This window comes from Ursus arctos, unplaced genomic scaffold, assembly GCF_023065955.2.
Source record: "Ursus arctos isolate Adak ecotype North America unplaced genomic scaffold, UrsArc2.0 scaffold_1, whole genome shotgun sequence".
Lineage (NCBI taxonomy): Eukaryota > Metazoa > Chordata > Mammalia > Carnivora > Ursidae > Ursus > Ursus arctos.
In genome coordinates this window covers 3,007,103-3,026,298 of record NW_026622763.1, presented here as the reverse complement: position 1 = coordinate 3,026,298, position 19,196 = coordinate 3,007,103, and positions in this window count along the sequence as shown.

Sequence of the window (19,196 nt, the reverse complement as noted above, 5' to 3'; positions counted from 1 at the left end):
ATGCAAAAGTAGCCAGAGTTCCTGAAGTACTTTCCTCCAGCTCTGTGCGGAACACTAACAGAGTAAGACAAGCAGAGATGACTCAGCTAATTGACTGGAAGCTGAGAATAGCTAATCAGGCCAAATGATCCTTTATGGTCTAACCAGGGCAAGAATAATTGGGCAGTCTGTGTTGAATGATGATTATCTTGTAGTTTGTAATGGGTAATGGTAATGTTTAGGCAATTGTCTTCCAATGACAGAAAAAAATGTCTAGAAGGAGCATATAATTTCAGCAAACAGGAATTCAGACCTTTAGGCTAAGCATTACCTTCTCCAGATTTAATTTTTAAATATGCAAATTATTTGGGGGACTTTCATATGAAGTTCCTAGTATTTCAATATGAATGAAATGGGCTGGCTAGTGGAAGAACAGGTCTATTGGAATTTGACCTAAACTCGTTTCCAGACCCTTTGTGACACATGTCTTTGTGAAGCTGGCTGACTTGGTTATAAAACTCCCTGGTGGGTGGATATTTGTGAGCTCTGTAGTGAGGACTTCAAGATCCAGGTGAGTGTACTTGGTATGCAGGCACTACCCACAGTGCTGCCCATCACTTTTGTCCCTGTCCAGATCTATCACAGGTCACAGAGATCTGACGCTTGCTTCCCCTCACACTTCCACAGACTCTGTTCACTCAATCTCTTCAAGGGTGAAGCTCAGAGCTCTTTTCTAATAATGGGAATAAAATTCCAGATACCATGTCCTGTCTGGTTGTGCCTGTAATGAGCTGTGGTGTAGATGAAAGAACCCCAAAGATACAAATACAGTGATCTGAAGGGACACCTGCACCCCAATGTTTATAGCAGCAATGTCCACAGTAGCCAAACTATGGAAAGGGCTCAGATGTCCTTTGACAGATGAATGGATAAAGAAGAGGTGATATATATATATATATATATATATATGCATGCAATGGAATATTGCACAACCATCAAAAAGAATGAAATCTTGCCATTTCCAATGACATGGATGGAACTAGAGGGTATTATGCTAAGGAAAATAAGTCAATCAGAGAAAGACAATTATCATATGATCTCACTGATATGTGAAATTTAAGAAACAAAAGAGAGGATCATAAGGGAAGAGAGGAAAAAATAAAATAAGGTGAAATCAGAGAGGGAGAAAAACCATAAGAGACTGTTAATCATAGGAAACAAACTGAGGGTTGCTGGAGGAGAAGGGGTGCAGGGATGACGTAACTGGGTGATGGACATTAAGGAGGGCATGTGATATAATGAGCACTGGGTATTATATAAGACTGATGAATCATTGGCCTGTACCTCTTAAACCAATAATACATTATATGTTAATTACTTGAATTTAAATAAAAATGTGTAATAAAACAAAACAAAACAACAACAACAGCAAAACAAACAAAAAAGGAAGTAGAGCATTAGCATCAGGGTTTTTGAGTTTGTTTGTTCGTTTGTTTTTGGTTTCTTTTAGCTCACCAGGTGTGTCTAATTTCCAACCAAAGCTGAGGACTGCTACCTTAGAAATCAGCTTTCCTTTACTGGAGAGCAGCGAGTTTTATCTTACCATGTTTGGGTTTACTTTCTATTGGCCTCTGTGAATTCTACCCCCAGTTCATGCTTCAGTTCCTATTAACTCTGCTATTTTTTTTTCTCTTCCTTTGGTCATAACAAAGACCAAGGGCCTGAGAGATTGGGAATAAGACAGAATTTCTTTTTTAAGATTTTATTTATTTATTTGTCAGAGAGAGAGTGATCAGGTGCATAAGCAGGGGGAGCAGCAGGCAGAGAGAGAAGCAGGCTCCCTGCTCAGCAAGGAGGCTGATGCCAAACTTGATCCCAGGACCCCGGGATCATGACCCGAGCCAAAGGCAGACATTTAACCAACTGAGCCACTCAGGCACCCAAGACAGAAATTTTTGATAGGTACATTTGTTGACCCAGTATCCGATTCACTTCATCAACCAAACTTGTGTCTATACCATGCACTAGGACCCAAAGACAGTGAATTTCATGTCCCAGTCAATGTTTTAAGAAGGCTCCTGATCTCCTACAAATTGTCAGCTTGCCTTTACTTTGATTTTACTTATACTTATCTTTGAAATTTTGGTTGCTATATTAGTTTTCTATTATTTGTTAAATAAATTTTCACCACTATAGTGGCTTAAAACAACACAAATTTATTATCTCACAGATCTGTAAGGCAGGAGTTCAACACTGGTCTCACCAGGGCTGTATTCCTTTCTGGAGGATCTTGGGGAGAATCAGTTTCCTTGATCATTTATGGCATAGGTAGAATTCAGTCCTTGTGATTATAGGACTGGGGCCTCCATATTCTTGCTGGCTGTAAACTGAGGTCCATTCCAAATTCTAGAAATCCTCACCCACCTTCCTTGGCTTGTGGCCCTTTCCTTATCCTCAAAGCCATCAACAGAAGGTTGAGTCCTTGTCCCATGGCATCTTTCTGACCACAGTCAGAAAAGGTTCTTAGTTTTTTTCTTTTTTTAAGATTTTATTTATTTATTTGTCAGAGAGAAAAAGAGAGAGCGAGAGCACAAGCAGGGGGAGTGGAAGGCAGAGGGAGAAGCAGGTTTTCTGTTGAGCAAGGAGTCCTACATGGGACTCAATCCCATGACCCTAGGATCATGACTTGAGCTGAAGGCAGATAATTAACCAACTGAGCCACCCAGGCATCCCAGTTATCAGCTTTTAAAGACTCATGTGATTAGACTGGGCCCACATGAGTGATTCAGGATAATTTCCCCATCCTAATGTCTGCAATTCTATCACATCTGCAAAGTCTTTTTTGCCATGTAAGATAACACATTCATAGTTCTAGAGATTAGCATGGACATGGACATTATTTTGCCTACCAACTTCAATTTCTTTTCAGTCTTTAAGTTGTGAGAATTTCTATCTCACATGCATTGAATACCCAGCACAGGTGGTTTTTGGTAAGGGCTTGTGTGGTACATGGGTGGATGTTGAGTGAGAATGCTATATCCAATACTTGGACCTAAGGCTTTGTAACAGATTTTGCTTGGTTTATCCCTCCTGCTATCACAGGTTAAGCTTTCTGTTCTTATCTCAGATCCTGAGATCTCAGCCCCCATACTCAGGGCTTCATCTAAGACTGTAATACCCACAACCAATGTACCTGAACTTTCCAACAGCAGAGTTGCTGAGGTCTAGGCCTCATGATATGGGTGAGATGGACCGTATGAAATGGAAGAGTGACACATGTGATTTACTCCCTGTTCTCCTTGACTTCTAAAGTATGAAATTGGCATTTCATAGCCCAGGGGACACAGAGTGTAGAAATCCACTGATAACACAATTTTCTTCTTAGACCCATTCGGGGTTGATGCTACGCAGAAAATTTAGTAGGCTATTTGATTCTGTAAATTATAGAGTTGAGGAATATAACCTTATTCTGGCAGATTGTCAAACACAGCAATTTTAAGTACCCACGGTGGGGCAGCGGGTTTCTGAAAACTGGGAGGTCAAGGACATCAAAAAAGCAGCTTTCCACAAGGATTAGTTAACAAGCTCTAAATGGAAATGATATGATTTCCACTCAGTTCCTCTTTCTCTTTATAATTTATTCCTCAACATACATCAATTTTTCCATCCAGTCATTCATTTGTTTAACAAATATTTACTGAGAAATTACTGAATGCCCAGCAAACAAACAATGATCCTTGCTCCTGTGGGGTTTTCATTCTAAAAGCTACATTTACTGGGGACCTTCCCTGTGCTAGGTCCTGGGTGGTGGAAAGATGCACCAGACCCAGCCCTACCTCACTGAGCTGACATGTGGTGGTGGACATGCAGGGCAATAGTACTGGCTAGGATGCCCAGCACCTTGTTGAATAGAATGGTAGAAGTAGACATCTTTATTTTATTTCTGAAATTAGGATAAAAGTATTCAGTCTTTCATAATTATGATATTATTAGTAGGTTTTCATAGATACTCTTTTCCAGCTAGGGAATGCATTACTACTCCTAATTTACTGAAAAATTTTTATCGTAAAGAATGTTAAGTTTGATCAAATGTGTGTGTGTATGTGTGTGTGTGTGTGTGAATGTGTTTTAATTTGTTGATATAATTGCATAATTGCATAATTTTTCTGTGGAATAAGGATTTTTTTTTATTTCTTAGAAGTTGAATCAACTTTCTGATGATATTTACATTTTACTGAATTCCATTCATTAATGATTTGTTGAAGATTTTTGCAACTATGAGAGTTACTGTTCTGTAGATTATTTTTTCTGGTAATGTCTCTTCTTGGTTTGAGTTTGGCATCAAGGTAATTCTGTCATCATAAAAAAATTTGAAAATTGTTCCTACTTTACTCTTTTCTGGAAAAAGTGTTTGTAGCTATGTATTACAGCAATGTCTGGGTGGCTCAGTCAGTTAAGCTTCTGTTTTTGGCTCAGGTCATGATCCCAGGGTCATGGGATCAAGTCCCACATTGGGCTTCTTGCTCAGCAGGGACACTACATCTCCTTCTGCCTGTTGCTCTCCCTGCTTGTGTGGTCTCTCTGACAAATAAATAAATAAAATATTAAAAAAAAAAAAAGAAATTGTATTATAAATTACTGAAATACTTGATTTCATCAGTGAAGATTTCCGGATCAGAAATTTCCATTGTGAAAAAGACTTTTATTATTATTTTTCATAGATATAGGACTATTTGGGTTATCTACTTCATCTTAAGTAGTTTGCATCATTCAAGAAATTAACCATGGCATTTGTTTTCTCATTTATTGTATTATCCTTTTAATGACATAGGATTTGTAGTGATGATCTCTATTTAATTACTGCTTTAGGTAATTTGTACTTTCCTTTCATGGCTTGATCAATACAATATTTATAAAGTTCATTTATCTTAATAAAGAATTACCTGTTGATTTTATTGATTCTATTTTTTGTTTTTAATGTACTCAATTTTACTTTTATTTAAATTTTTTATTTCTTTTTTTATGTAAAGTTCGATGATTCATTAGTTGTGCATAACACCCATTGCACCATGCAATACGTGCCCTCCTTACTACCCATCATGAGCCTATCCCATTCCCCCACCCCCCTCCCCTCTGAAGCCCTCAGTTTGTTTCTCAGAGTCCATAGTCTCTCATGTTCATTCCCCCTTCTGATTACCCCCCTTTCTTTATGCCTTTCTTCTCCTACCGATCTTCCTAGTTCTTATGTTCCATAGATGAGAGAAACCATATGATAATTGTCTTTCTCTGCTTGCCTTACTTCACTTGGCATTATCTCCTCAAGTGCCGTCCATGTCGCAGCAAATGTTGAGAACGCGTTCTTTTTGATAGCTGAGTAATATTCCATTATATATATGGACCACAACTTCTTAATCCAGTCATCTGTTGAAGGACATCTCAGCTCCTTCCACAATTTAGCTATTGTGGACAATGCTGCTATGAACATTGGGGTGCATATGGCCCTTCTCTTCACTACATCTGTATCTTTGGGGTAAATACTCAATAGTGCAATGGATGGATCATAGGTAGCTCAATTTCTAACTTTTTAAGGGACCTCCACACTGTTTTCCAGAGTGGCTGTAACAACTTGCATTCCCACCAACAATGTAGGAGGGATCCCCTTTCTCCACATCCTCTCCAACAATTGTTGTTTCTTGCCTTGTCCATTTTTGCCATTCTAACTGGCATAAGGTGGTATCTTAGCGTGATTTTGATTTGAATTTCCCTGATGGCTAATGATTTTGGACATTTTTTCATGTGTCTGTTAGCCACTTGTATGTCTTCATTGGAAAAGTGTCTGTTCATATCTTCTGCCCATTTTATGATTTGTTTATTTGTTTCTCGCGTATTGAGTTTGAGAAGTTCTTTATAGATCTTGGATATCAGTATTTTATCTATAGTATCATTTGCAAATATATTGTCCCATTCCGTGGACTGCCTCATAGTTTTTTTGACTGTTTCCTTGGCTGTGCAGAAGCTTTTTATCTTGATGAAGTCCCACAAGTTCATTTTTTCTTTTGTTTCTCTTGCCTTTGGAGATGTGTCATGAAAAAGGTCGCTGTGGCCGATTTCATAACCACGAAACCAGCCCTACAGGAGATATTAAGGGGGGTTATATAAAAGTAAAAAGGCCCCAGGAGTGATATAGAACAGAAAGTCACAATCTATAGAACAAAGACTTTACAGGCAACATGGCATCATTAAAATCATATCTCTCAATAATCACTCTCAATGTGAATGGCCTAAATGCTCCCATAAATGCCACAGTGTTGCAGATTGGATAAAAAGACATGACCCATCCATTTGCTGTCTACAAGAGACTCATTTTGAACCTAAAAATACATTCAGACTGAAAGTAAAGGGATGGAATACCATCTTTCATGCCAATGGACCTCAAAAGAAAGCTGCAATTCTCATAGCAGACAGATTGGATTTTAAACTAAAGACTACAGTTAGAGACACAGAAGGGCACTATATTTTTCTTAAAGGATGTATCCAACAAGTGGATATGACAATTATAAATATCTATGCCACCAACAGGGGAGCAGCAAGATACACAAGCCAACTCTTAACCACAATAAAGAGACATATAGATAAAAATTCTTTAATAGTAGGGGACCTCAACACTCCACTATCAGCAATAGACAGATCACCTAAGCAAGAAATCAGCAAAGAAACAAGAGCTTTGAATGCCATACTCGACGAGTTGGACCTCACAGATATATATAGAACACTACACCCCAGAACCAAAGAATACTCATTCTATTCTAATGCCCATGGAACATTCTCAAGAATAGACCATGTTCTGGGTCACAAAACAGGTCTCAATGGATACCAAAAGACTGAAATTATTCCCTGCATATTGTCAGACCACAATGCTTTCATATTGGAACTCAACCATAAGGAAAAATTTGGAAGAAACTCAAACACTTGGAGACTAAGAACCATCCTGCTCAAGAATGATTTGATAAACCAGGAAATCAAAAATCAATTTAAACAATTTATGGAGACCAACGAGAATGAAAACACCACGGTCCAAAACCTATGGGATACTGCAAAGGCAGTCCTAAGGGGGAAATACATAGCCATCCAAGCCTCACTCAAAAGTATAGAAAAATCTAAAATGCAGTTTTTATATTCTCACTTCAAGAAGCTGGAACAGCAACAGAGGAACAGGCCTAATCAATTTTACTTTTTTTGTCATTACTATTTCCTTTCTTTTGATTATATCAAGTTTAATTCACTCTATAGTTCAATTCCTTTGATGGTTATAGAGATATACAAGATTGTGTCATCTTTTTTTTTTTTTAAGATTTTTTATTTATTTACGTGACAGAGATACAGCCAGTGAGAGAGGGAACACAGCAAGGGAGTGGGAGAGGAAGAAGCAGGCTCTCAGCGGAGGAGCCCGATGTGGGACTCGATCCCGGAACGCCGGGATCATGCCCTGAGCCGAAGGCAGACGCTTAATGACTATGCTACCCAGGCACCCCAAGATTGTGTCATCTTGATTGACTTAGGGTAGTTTCTTTTTTTTGATGACTTGGTTCATTTCTTCTAGTTTGTTAAATTCATAAGTGTTATGTTGTGTTAAATTCCCTTAATTATCTCATTAATTGCTGTAAGATCTATAGTGATATGTACTATTTATCTCTTGATATTAATGTGTTCTCTGTCTTTATTTTTGTCAGTTATGCTATTTTTTGAAGAACCAGCTTTTTGTTTTATTGTTTTATAGATTTTCTGTATTGTATTTTCATTTTCATTAGTTTCTATTCTTATCTTTGTTATTTCTTTTGCTTGCTTTGGGTTTGTTTTGTTCTGCATTTTCTATTTTCTTTTTTGATATAATTTTTCTCATTTCTAATCTAAGCATTTAGTGCTATAAATTTCCCTTTAGCTGTATTCTACAAATGCAGTATGTTGTGCTTATTATTATTATTATTTTCAATTAGCCAACATATAGTACATCATTAGTTTTTGATGTAGTGTTTAACAATTCATCAGTTGCATATAACACCCAGTGTTCATCACAACACATGGCCTCTTTAATACCCATAACCCAGTTACCTCATCCCCCTACCTCCTTCCTTCTGTAACTCTCAGTTTGTTTTCTGGAGTCCAGAGTTTTTCATGGTTTGGCTCCCTTTCTGATTTCTTCCCATTCAGTTTTCCCTCCCTTCACCTATGGTCCTCTGCACTATTCCTTATGTTCCACATATGAGTGAAACCATATGATTATTGTCTTTCTCTGTTTGACTTATTTCATTTAGCATAATCCCCTCCAGTTCCATCCATGTTGATGCAAATGGTGGGTATTCATCCTTTCTGATGGTTGAGTAATATTCCATTGTATATATAAACTACATCTTCTTTATCCATTCATCTGTTGATTGATATCTCTGCTCTTTCCACCATTTGGCTATTGTGGACATTGCTGCTATGAACATTATTGTGCATGTGCCCCTTCTTTTTACTACATCTGTGTCTTTGGGCTAAACACCTAATAGTGCAATTGCTGGGTCATAGGGTAGCTCTATTTTTAATGTCTTGAGGAGCCTCCATATTGTTTTTTAAAAATTTTTACTCAGTCTTTGCATATTTCCAATTTCCTTTGAGACTTCAGTGTGTCAAAGAGGATTATTCCAAAGTATGCTTTAATCTCTATACTGTTAGAGATTATCCTTTCCTTTCTCTGTTTTGATTTCTGGTTTCATTACATTATAGTAAGAGAACATACTCTGTATATTATCAGTTCTTTTAAGATTTTTGAGGTTGGTTTTATAGTACAGGAAATGATCTATCTTGAATAATTACATATGTGCTTTAAAATATGTATTCTATTGTTGGGTGTTCAATATTTGTCAATTAGATACTGTTGCTTAATTATATTGTTCAGATTTTATATATCATTGCTGATTTTTTGTCCAGTGATTTTATCAGCTTCTGAGGTGGAAGTGTTGAAAACTCCAATTATAGTTGTGAATTTTTTTATGTTTCCTTTTAGCTTTGCCAGTTTCTGTTTTATGAACTTTGAGTATATGTTGCTTGGTTCATAAACACAATTTTAGAATTATCTTTAGAATATCTTCCTGGTGGATTGATCCTTTTATCTTTATATTGTTCCTAGCAATTTTTTAGAGGTGGGGAGAGGCAAAGGGAGAGAGAGAATCTTAAGCAGGATCCATGCCCAGTGCAGAGCCCTGATGTGGGGCTTGATTTCCCAACCCTGAGATCATGACCTGAGCCAGAACCAAGAGTTGAATGCTTAACCAACAGGGCCACCCAAGCACCCCAGTAATTTTCTTTTTTTATTTACTTTAATTTTTTTTAAAGAAGGTGTCTTTTATATTTTTTTAAGATTTTATTTATTTATTTGGCAGAGAGACAGAAAGCACAAGCAGGGGAAGCAGCAGGCGGAAGAGGAAGAAGCAGGCTCCCCACTGAGCAGAGAGCCTGACATGGGGCTTGATCCTGAGCAGAAGGCAGAGGCTTAACTGACTGAGCCACACAGGTGCCCCATTAATTTTCTTTTTTTTAAATCTACCTTGTCAAATATTTATATAACCACTCTTGCTCCTTTTGATTAATGCTGGAAATATATTTTTTTTCTTATTGTTTTATTATCAACCAAACTGTGTCATTGAATGTGAAATGAGTATTTTTTACAAGCAGCACATAGTTGGTTCATTTTTTTAAACCCACCATGTCAATCTCTTTTCTTTGGATTGCTGTATTTAAATCATTTACATTTAAGGTAATGATCGATCCAGCAGCACTTACTTTTTTATTTTTTTCCTATTTTTCTCTTTTGGTTCTTGTTTTTCTGTTTCTATTTCCTTAGTTTCCTATAAGTTGCTTGAATATTTTCTTTTTTTACAATTCGATATTAATTTATTTATAGTGCCTTCAATTTTATATCTTTAATAGGTTTTTTTAGTGGTTGCTCTCATTTGATGTTATATTGTATATATATATAATATACCTTACATATGTCTTATAAATGTATAAAATAAATAATATATAATGTATCATGTATCATATGTAGTAATAACCTGTGTGTACACACACACACACACACACACACACATACACACTCATTTCACCAATTTGGTGTTTTCAACTCTACCCTCTTTCTCTTCTTTTTCTGGGACTTTGACAGTAGAAATGTTAAATCTTTTGTTGTTGTTTCAAAGCTCACTTACACTTTTTTTTTTAATTTTAAATTTTTGTTTTTTTATGTAAAGTTCGATGATTCATTAGTTGCATATAACACCCAGTGCACCATGCAATACGTGCCCTCCTTACTACCCATCACCAGCCTATCCCATTCCCCCACCCCCCTCCCCTCTGAAGCCCTTATGACACATCTCCAAAGGCAAGAGAAACAAAAGATAAAATGAACTTGTGGGACTTCATCAAGATAAAAAGCTTCTGCACAGCCAAGGAAACAGTCAAAAAAACTAAGAGGCAGCCCACGGAATGGAGGAAGATATTTGCAAATGATACTACAGATGAAAGACTGATATCCAAGATCTACAAAGAACTTCTCAAACTCAATACATGAGAAACAAATAAGCAAATCATAAAATGGGCAGAAGATATGAACAGACACTTTTCCAATGATGACATACAAATGGCTAACAGACACATGAAAAAATGTTCAACATCATTAGCCATCAGGGAAATTAAAATCAAAACCACACTAAGATACCACCTTACACCAGTTAGAATGGCATAACTTGACAAGGCAAGAAACAACAATTGTTGGAGAGGATGTGGAAAAAGGGGATCCCTCCTACATTGTTGGTGGGAATGAAAGTTGCTGCAGCCACTCTGGAAAACAGTGTGGAGGTCCCTTAAAAAGTTAACAATTGATCTACCTTATGACCCAGCCATTGCACTACTAAGTATTTACCCCAAAGATACAGACGTAGTGAAGAGAAGGGCCATATGCATCCCAATGTTCATAGCAGCATTGTCCACAATAGCTAAATCATAGAAGGAGCCAAAATGCCCTTCAACAGATGACTGGATTAAGAAGATGTGGTCCATATATACAATGGAATATTGCTCAGCTATCAGAAAGAACGAGTTCTCAACATTTGCTGCAACATGGATGGCACTGGAGGAGATAATGCTAAGTGAAATAAGTCAAGCAGAGAAAGACAATGATCATATGGTTTCTCTCATCTATGGAACATAAGAACTACGAAGATCGGTAGAGGAAGAAAGGGATAAAGAAAGGGGAGGTAGTCAGAAGGGGGAATGAAGCATGAGAGACTATGGACTCTGAGAAACAAACTGAGGGCTTCACTTACACTGTTTTTTTTCCCAATCTATTTTCTGTCATTCATATTGAGTGAATTCTATTTTACTTTTTTCAAGGTCATTAATTCTATCCTTTGTCATCTTTACTCTACTATTGAGATCATTATTGAGGTTTCCTTGTTTTTATTTCTGTTATTGTATTTTTCAGTTTTATGATTCTATATGATTCTTTTAAAAACTACCATTTATTTACTGTGGTTTTTTGTATTTTTTATTTGTTTCAAAACGATTTGTAATTGAATGTTGAAGCAGTTTTATGATGGTTGCATAAACACTTTTTCAAATAATTTCAACGTGGTTCAATTCCTCCTGGTGTTATCATCAGTTGATTGTCTTCCCTCATACAGGTACCGTCTTGGTTCGTATCAAGATGTGTTATTCTTTATTGTATTCTGGAAAATTTTTTCTATTATCTTAGAAGACTCTAGGATTTATTATTTTTTTTTATTTTAGCAAGAAGTCATCCTGTTTAGGTTTAGTGTACATATTTTCCCCTACATATGTTGTCTCTATTTCCAATGGCAATTTAATTCTCAGAGACTTTGCTGTGCTTTTTGATGATGTTAGTTTGTACAGTACCAGTAGGACTCCCACAGGTTTCTGTTGCTGCTGCTTGAGTGGGAAGAGGGAGATTCTATAGGCTGGACCACTGGTTGTATTTCAGTGGTGGAGTGGTGTGATGAGATCTCTCTGCCTTCGTTCCTGCCTGCCCAGGTGTCTCTGGGAGCAAAAGGAGATTAAGTCTCATGGAGACAAAGATCCCTTGCTGTGGCTGGTTCCACCTGTTTATTCTGGTGTCTCTTAGTAGGGTTGTAGAGTCTCTGGCCAGTGGAGACAAAGAGATTTGCTGAACATAACCACCTGCTAGAGCTAAATCCCTCATACTTACTCTGCCCACTTGCCTTAGTATCACTTGGTACAAAAAAGGGAGTATCAGGCCTATCAGTAAAGGAGTGTGCTACTGCATGTTACTTATTTCCTGTGGGATTTCCATTCTATTCCCCTTTCAAGTAATTCTGGATCACCTGTTATTTGCAGGGGAAACCTCATTTGATGCAGAAATGCAATGAACACACCTGTGTTGCCAACTATTGATAGTTTAGTAGTCATAAAATGCCAAATAAGGGGGGATATCACCTGTTGAATGTAGTGGTAAAATATCCTGCCACTATGCATTTTGTCCAGTCCTTGGGACCCAAACCTTTTCCTTACAATCACTCAGAGTTCTTTGGTTGCCCTTTCAATTTTTTCATTTGAATTCATCAAACCTTTGGGAATGTTTGGTTATTACTAATTCAAATAATTTCTTTTCCCGTTTTCTGTCATTGTACACCAAGAATTGTAATTTTATATATGATAGTCCCATAGATCCCAAGAGATTATTTTAAAATACTTCTTCGTATTTTTTCTTTTCTTTTCTTTTTATTTTAACTCCAGTTAGTTAACATATAGTGTCATATTAATTTCAGGTGTACAATATACTGACTCAACACTTCCATACATCACACAATGCTCATCAACATTCACTCTTTAATCCCCATCACCTATTTAACCCATTCCCCCACCCACCTCCCCTCTGGTAACAATCAGTTTGTTATCTATAATTAACAGTCTGTTTTTGGGTTCTCTCTCTCTCTCTGTCCCTCTCTCTCATTTTTTCCTCTTTGCTTATATTCTTTGTTTCTTAAATTCCACATATGAGTGAAATCATATGGTATTTGTCTTTCTCTGACTGACTTATTTTGCTCAGCATAATACTCTCTAGCTCCACCCATGTCATTGCAAATGGCAAGTCCATCTGGTCCAATGAGTCCTTCAAAGCTTTTGTTTCTTTGCTGATCTGCTTAGATGATCTGTCTATTGCTGTGAGTGGAGTGTTGAAGACTCCTACTATTAATGTATTATTAATGATATGATTCTTTATTTTAGTTAATAGTTGGTCTATGTAGTCGGCTGCTCCCATGTTGGGGGGCATAGATATTTACAATTCTTAGATTTTCTTGTTGGATAGACCCTTTAAGTATGATATAGTGCCCCCTACATTTTTCACTACACTTTTTCGTTTAAAATCTAATTTGTCTGGGGGCGCCTGGGTGGCACAGAGGTTAAGCGTCTGCCTTTGGCTCAGGGCATGATCCTGGCATTGTGGGATCTAGCCCCACATCAGGCTCTTCTGCTATGAGCCTGCTTCTTCCTCTCCCACTCCCCCTGCTTGTGTTCCCTCTCTCACTGGCTGTCTCTCTCTCTGTCGAATAAATAAATGGAATCTTTAAAAAAAAATCTAATTTGTCTGATATAAGAAGTGCTACCCCAGCTTTCTTTTGGGGTCCATTGGCAGGATAAATGGTTCTCCATCCCCTCAGTTTTGAGCCAGAGGTGTCTTTAGGTTCAAAATGAGTCTCTTGTAGACAGTACATGGATGGGTCGTGCTTTTTTATCCTATCTGAAACCCTGTGCCTTTTGATGGGAGCATTCAGCTCATTCACATTGAGAGTAGCTATTGAAAGATATGAATTTATTGACACTATATTGCCTGTAAAGTCCCTGTTTCTATAGATTGACTCTGTTAATTTCTGATCTGTATTACTTTCAGGATTTCTCTTTGCTTACAGAATCCCCCTTAATATTTCATGCAGGGTCGGCTTGGTGGTCATATATTCTTTCAGTTTCTGCTGGTCCTGGAAGCCCTTTATCTCTTCATCCATTCTGAATGACAGCCTTGACGGATAAAGTATTCTTAGCTGCATGTTCTTCCCATTTAGTACCCTGAATATGTCTTGCCAGCCCCTTCTGTTTTGCCAGGTCTCTGTTGACAGGTCTGACATTATTCTGATTTCCTCCCTCCATAGGTAAGAAATCTCTTCCCCTTAGCTGCTCTCAGGATAACTTCCTTGGCTCTAAGATTTGTAAGCTTAACTATTCTATTTTTATTGATTTTGGGAGGGGTCCTCTGAGCCTCTTGGATATGAATTCTTGTTTTCTTCCCCAGATTAGGGAAGTTCTCAGCTATGATTTGCTCTAATATACCTTCTAGTCCTCCCTCTCTCTCCATCCCTTTAGGGATCCAAATAATTCTGACATTGGAACATTTCATGGCATCGCTGATTTCTCTAAATATGTTCTCATGGGCTACTAGCTGCTTATCCCTATCTTACTCAGCTTCCTTCCTTTCTATTAGCTTATCTTCTAGATCACTAATTTGTTCTTCTACCTTATTTACCCTGGCTGTTAGAGTATCCAATTTAGACTGCATCTCATTCATAGCATTTTTTAAAATTATGTTCAGTTAGCCAACATATAGTAGCATTTTTAAGTTTGGCCTAATTAGATCTTATTTCTGCCCTTAGAGATTCTATATTGTCACTAATGCTTTTCTCAAGCCTAGCCATTGACTTCATGATTGCTACCCTGAAGTCTGCCTCTGACATCTTGCTTATATCCATATCCATTAGATCTGTGGCAGAGGACATTGTCTCTGGTTTATTTCTTTGTTGGGAGTTCCTCGTCCTAGTCATTCTGTTGAAAGATGGTTGAGCAAATGAACAGAGTCCAAAATATCAACTACAATCCAAGCAAAATGCACCTTAGAAAAAACCTGAAGTGTTTGAAAACTACCACAGATATGCCACCAAAGCCAAGATGATCCAAAAGAAGAAAAAAGAAAAAAAAAAAAAAGAAAAGCGAGGGAAAAAAAGAAGGGAGGCAGGGAGAAAGAGTATAATTTCTCAGGGTGGACAAAGGGCATAAATCTGTAAAACATATATGTGAAAAAACATAAATTTCAGAAGAGACTTAAAAAAATAGGTTAGCAATTGTTGTTTCTTGCCTTGTCAATTTTTGCCATACTAACTGGCGTAAGATAGTATCTCAGTGTGGATTTGATTTGAATTTCCATGATGGCTAATGATTTTGAACATTTTTTCATGTGTCTGTTAGCCATTTGTACACAACAATTGCTGGAGAGGATGTGGAGAAAGGGGATCCCTCCTACATTGTTGGTGGGAATGCATGTTGGTACAGCCACTCTGGAAAACAGTGTGGAGGTCCCTTAAAAAGTTAACAATTGAGCTACCCTATGACCCAGCCATTGCACTACTAGGTATTTACCCCAATGATACAGATGTAGTGAAGAGAAGGGCCATATGCACCCCAATGTTCATAGCAGCATTGTTCACAATAGCTAAATCTTGGAAGGAACAGAGATGCCCTTCAACAGATGACTGGATTAAGAAGTTGTGGTCCATATATACAATGGAATATTACTCAGCTATCAGAAAGAACGAGTTCTCAACATTTGCTGCAACATGGACGGCACTAGAGGAGATAATGCTAAGTGAAATAAGTCAAGCAGAGAAAGACAATGATCATATGGTTTCTCTCATCTATGGAACATAAGAACTAGGAAGATCAGTAGGAGAAGAAAGGCATAAAGAAAGGGGGGTAATCAGAAGGGGGAATGAAGCATGAGAGACTATGGACTCTGAGAAACAAACCGAGGGCTTCAGAGGGGAGGGGGTTGGGGGAATGGGATAGACTGGTGATGGATAGTAAGGAGGGCATGTATTGCGTGGTGCACTGGGTGTTATACGCAACTAATGAATCATCGAACTTTACATCAGAAATCAGGGATGTACTGTATGCTGACTAACATAATATAATAAAAAATAATAAAATAAAATAAAAATAAATAAAAACATAGGTTAGGAAATATTAATCTATTTGAAATGGGAGCAGGGTTAAAAAAAAAAGAATAAGAAAATAAACTAAAAAGAAATGTAAAATTTTAGCCTGAAGTATAAGTGAGTTGTGAGGGAGGTCCCTATTATTATTCTCCCCTGGTGCCAGAGTTTAACAGTCCTGTGGGAAATAAGCTTGTCATTCACCTGTTCTTCCAGTCTGTCTTCTGGGGGAGGGGCCTGCTTCTTGGCATCTCAGGAGTCTTTGCCTAGGTAGTGTTGTCCCACCCCTTGTCAGGGGGATGGGCTTTATGTGAGCTGGTGGCTCCAGGGCTTTTGTTCCCTGGTGTCTTTCTACTTCTCTTTGCAGGATCAGAGCAAACACGGCCATGCAGAAATCTCCAGCTCAGAGCCACAATGTGGCTCCAACCCCGCCCCCCTTAACAAATCTTCCAGGTCATTCCATCTAAACCTCTGTGCACCAAACTCTACAGACTCATGCAAATTTGTGCCTGCCACACCTCTACCAGGGAGTCACAGGGACCCATGAGGGTCTTTGTGGTTTGTGACTTTGCAATTGCTAGCAGCTATGCGTGTGAGCATGCACCCTCTTCTGCAGCTCCCAGGCCACACTGAGTGCTGCCCCAGTGTCCTTGGTGGTCTCACTATCCTGAGAGCTGTTCCCAATCATGGGCATGGGCTCTTTGTGTGCCAAACCACAGAATCCTGTTGCTCCTGCCAGCTGCACTTCTCCCAGGGAAGTTACAGGGACTCACAAGCATTTTTGCGCCTTGGGACTCCACAAATTCCAGCAGCTGTGGACCGGGGCATACAACCTCTTCTGCAGAGCCTAGGTCATGCTGGATGCCACCCCAGTGTCTCTTCATGGGCCACACTGCCCTGAGAGCTGTCCCTGTCATGGGCACAAGCACTTCTATTATCTTCCCCAGGATGTTAGACAGCCCACACCTTCTAGTCCTTTTCAGGGTGGTCAGGCAGAAAGCCTTCTCCTTACCAACTGGGCTCATGGTTTATGGTGCCCAGAGCTGAAAGTCCCCTCTGGGCTCACTGACCACAACCATTCCCACTGCTCCACTGCTTGGGCACTCTACCAGTTCAGGCTCCCCCATTTTTCTGAGTCTCCTGAAATCCTGAGACCACAATGATCCACCTAGAATTCTGCCCTACTCGCCCCTGCCCCCATGCTCTTTTCAGAAGGGGTGCCTCTCACTAGAGTAGATTTCCAAAGGTCCCAATTTTTTTGCTCCAGTGTTATATCATTTTCCGGCGGCCAGCTTATGGAGACTCCTTCCCCCCTCCACTTACCATCAGATACTTCCCCTGAAGATTCAAGGTTCCACACCTCTTATGCAAACAGTAGTCATTTTTATGCTTGTGGAGATCCAGATACATCTTCTTACATCTCAGGTTGAATTTGTGTGCGTTCAGGATGGTTTGGTAGATATCCAGATAAATTCAAGATATCTAGATAAATGAGGTCCCCAATCTACTGCCATCTTGCCCCAATCCCCTTTTAGGGTTTTCTATGTAGGGTTTCATACCATCTGTAAATAGGGAAAATTTTACTTCTTCCTTACCATTTTGGATGTCTTTTATTTTTTTGTTGTCTGATTGCTGTGGCTAGGACTTCAAGTACTATGTTGAATAAAATTGAGAGTGGACAGCCTTGTCTTTATCCTGACCTTCAGAGGAAAGCTCTCAGTTTTTCCCTATTGAGTATGATGTTTGCTGTGGGTTTTTCATTTATGACCTGTATTATGTTGAAGTATGTTCCTTCTATCCCTACTTTTTTGAGAGTTTTTATCATAAATGTATATTTTACTTTGCCAAATGTATTTCGAAATGATCATAGGGTTCTTATCCTTTTCTTATTGATGTTATGTATCCTGTTGATTGATTACCAAATACTGAACCACACTTACAACCCAGAATAAATCCCACTTGATCGTGGTAAATTATTTTTTCTATCATATTGTTGAATTCAGTTTGCTAGAATTTTGTTGAGGATTTTTGCATCTATGTTCATCAGGGATATTGTCCTGTAGTCCTGTTTTTTAGCAGAGTCTTTTTCTGGCTTTGGAATCAGGGTAATGCTGGCCTCAGAATGGATTTGGAAATTTTACTTCCTTTTCTATTTTTTGAAGTTGTTTGAGAAGAATAGACATTAATTCTTCTTTAAGTGTTTTGTAGAATTCACCTGTGAAGCTGTCTGGTCCTGGACTATTGATTTTTGGGAGTTTTTTGATTATTGATTCCATATCTTTGCTGGCTATCGGTCTGTTTAAATTTTCTTTTTCTTCCTGTTTCAGTTTTTGTAGTTTTTTTAAATTTTATTTTATTTTATTTATTCATGAGAGACACAGACAGAGACACAGAGAGAGGCAAAAAGAGAAGCAGGCTCCTCACAGTGCAGGGAGTCTGATGAGGGACTCAATCTCAGGACCCCAGGATCATGACATGAGCCAAAGGCAGATGCTTAATGAAGACTGAGCCACCCAGGTGCCCCAGTTTTGGTAATTTACATTTCTGGGAATTTATCCATTTCTTCTAGGTTGTCTAACTTGTTGGCATGTAGTTTTTCATAATATTCTCTTAAAATTGTTTGTTTTTCTGTGGTATAGGTTGTCATTTCTCTCTCTTATTTGTGGTTTTATTTATTTGTGTCCTTTCTCTTCCTTTTCTTGATATGTCTGGTTAGAGGTTTATCAATTTTATTGATTTTTTCCAAAGAACTAGTTCCTGGTTTCATGTTTTTGTTTTGTTTTGCTTTTAGGTTCTGTATTATTTATTTCTGCTCTAATCTTTATTATTTCCTTTCTTTTGCTGGTTTTAGGCTTGCTTTGTTCTTTTTCTAATCCTTTTAGGTATAAGGTTTATTGTTTATTTGAGATTTTTTTTGCTTCTTGAGTTCGGCCTGTATTGCTATAAATTTTCCTTTAAGAACCTCATTTGGTGCATCTCAAAGGATATGGATCATTGTGTTTCATTTTCATTTATTTCCATGTATTTTTTTTCAAGTTTTTATCTAAATTTCAGTTAGTTAACATACAATGTAATATTAGTTTCAGGTGTTGAACTTAGTGATCCATCACTTAGATACAATACCTAGTATTCATCACAAGTGCCCTCCTTAATACCCATCACTTATTT